This window comes from Marmota monax, unplaced genomic scaffold, assembly GCF_021218885.2.
Source record: "Marmota monax isolate L192 unplaced genomic scaffold, Marmota_monax_Labrador192_F-V1.1 WCK01_AAM20220418_F8-fsc00305, whole genome shotgun sequence".
In the NCBI taxonomy this organism is placed as follows: domain Eukaryota; kingdom Metazoa; phylum Chordata; class Mammalia; order Rodentia; family Sciuridae; genus Marmota; species Marmota monax.
The window spans coordinates 1,136,638-1,139,544 of record NW_026693588.1 but is presented as its reverse complement, the minus strand read 5'-3'; positions in this window follow the sequence as shown (position 1 = coordinate 1,139,544).

Here is a 2,907-nt window from a genome sequence, read left to right as displayed (position 1 = left end):
ATATTAGAGGGTGGGGTGATACCCCTTTGGAAAATGGTCCGTGGTTGCCTTACAGATGGTAAATGCCAGGAAGCTGTGAGTGAGGGTCAAGCTATTCTTGAGCAATTGCATGAGGAAAAATCTGAAGGATCATGTAGTGAAGTGGCAGAGAGTATTAAAAGTAACAGTAGTGAGAAGGCAAAAGAGCCTGAAGATAAAAATAGGAGAAGGCTCTACCCAGACTTGACCGAATTAAAAACGCCTGAGAACACAAGCGACTCAGAGAGTTCTGAGGACCTTGATATATTGTTACAACAACTACATAAGATAAAAATGAAAAAGAAGAAAAAGGAGACACAGGGCACGCAGGCCTACTGTAAGAAGGGGAAGGGAGTTAACATCGGTCAACAAAACTCTGAGGAGGAGGAGGTAGAATATCTAGAAGAAGATATGGTGCCGATTGCCCCACCTCCGTATGTGGGGGGGAGCCAAGGTTCCGGGAGATCTTTTCATGCACAAGTTTGGAGGACAGTTAATACAGATATGGGACTTGCATACCCTGTATTTCAGGACAATAACAGGGGAAGATATCATGAGCCTTTAGACTTTAAGATAATTAAAACCTTGGCAGAATCTGTCCGCACTTATGGCATAGATGCCGCTTTCACTCTCACTCAGGTGGAGGGACTTACTAGATTTTGCATGACTCCCTCAGATTGGGCTAGTCTAGTCCGCGCTTGTGTTTCCCCAGGGAAATATTAGGAGTCCAAAGTTGGCTGTTTAATGTTTCTGGAAGTACCCAAGACTCGGAGCGAGGTAGGAGGCTTAAAATTTCTGCAAATAATTCACAATTATCTAATGCTACATTACCCTCCGCAGCAGTCTGTCTCCAATCTCCGTTCCTGTTTCTTTTGGCTAATGTTACATTACAGGGGATGCTTAATTGTTCTAATATTACCTGTTATTTGTCTGAGTGTTGGAATGGCTCCTGGACTACGGCAATGGTTATGAAAATTCCAACTTTTGTCCCGATCCCGGTTACTGCAGATCCAGAGTCATTTCCTATTGTTGAACTGATTAGAGCCCGTAGAGATTTTGAAATTACGGCAGCCATAGTGACAGCTGTGGCGGTATCTGCTGCTGCAGCAGTTATAGCTGGAGTAGCCATGGCCAGCCAGGTACAAACTGCTGCCACTATTAATCAGGTTATTCAACAAACATCCACCATACTTGAATCTCAAAGTAGAATTAATCAACACATTTTATCTGGGATTCTGGCTGCTAATCAAAGGATAGATCTGCTTCAAGCTCAAGTTGAGGAATTGTCTGACCTAGTACATTTGGGTTGTGTTGATCAACGTGCACATTTATGTATAACCTCTGTCAGATTTTATGATTCCAGAAATGCCTCCCACATCATCGGGGAGTATCCATCCGGAACCTGGTCCATGGAAGCAGAAAACTTGATCCAGTCTCAACTAACTCAGATTGCTGTTTTGAATAGTACCCGTGTTGAACCAGTGACTTTGGGTCAATTCACCGATTGGATATCTTCTGCTTTTTCCTTGTTCAAAAAGTGGGTGGGAGTAGGCATTTTTGGTGCAATGTGTTGCTTCAGTGTTGTGCTCTGTTTGTGGCTTCTCTGCCGCCTTAAAACTCGCCATGCACAAGAAAAGGCTATGATCATACAAGCTCTTGCAGCTTTAGAAAATGGCAACTCGCCTCAAGTCTGGCTTGCGCATCTTAAGCAGTAAACCTTTGTCATGGTCGTTACACCCCAAGTTATTATAACATTGCACTGGGATCGACATGACTTTCCTTGTTATTCTCTTAGTGTTGGAAAGCCCTTGCACTCTGCCGGTCTTACTGCCATTGCACGCAGATGGGTTTCCACACTAGTGCTTTTCTATCGCCTTGAAGTTCGTGCCTTTCTTTCAGGGTGCTGTCAACTTGTTTGTCATTATAAACAGTCGCAGTTCAGCCTCAGCTACCCCCCTTCGTCCACCATCGTCACGATACAGGATGCGAGGCAAGGCACTGCACTTGAGTGATCCTTGATGTGGACCTCAAGGAGAGCATGTCCTATTGCATGCGGGTTCGACGCGTCCACGCCCCGCCCCACGAAAAAAGGCGTCGGCTGATATGGCCTCAGATCTGGGGAAGGGCCCTCCTTAGGACTGAGCCATACTATGCAGCCACTTCTGCACAGTGGGATAGGACCTCTACTCTCGCCTGTATTGTTTTAAGAAAACAGAAAGGGGGAACTGTGGTGAGCCGCTTCTGCCGTTTCTGCAGATTATGGTCGCCATTACAAGATGACGCTGGCTCCGCTGTGGTCTGTGACAAACAACTCCTTATCTGGGAAAGTTGGCACATGATTTTTCACCACCCTGTGAGAAAGCTCCACGCGGCAGCTTTGCATTGGGGCTTGGGATGCTTTATTAAGGCTGGGAGGGGCATCCAAGAGAGAGAAGAAGAAATATCAAGGGCCTGAATAAACTGCTGAAAGAAGATTCCTGAGTTGCGTCTTCCTTGCGGGCAAGGGGTCGCGACAAATCATTTTCTTGTCTTGGGAGAAGCCTTTCAATTTAATGTCATCCCATCCAGGTCATTAATTTAGGGTTTTTGCTTCCCTGATTCTGAGATAAAGTAATATGAAGGCTATGGTGGCAATATATCATATGTGGGATGAGATTCACTGTTGTTTTACTGAGTTTTGAATGTTACTTTCCAGCAGAATCTCTAAGTCTGTGCTCTTGAACGCTCCCAATCACTTTCTAACCCTTCTTACAGAGAGTAGGTAGCCACAAATAACAGTAGTTTTAGCAACAAGTGTACAGTATTAAGATAAATTTCTGGTGTCTAGTTTGACATCTATAACTCTGATTGTCACCTATATAGGAATGGTGGTATCAGAAGGTAACATCA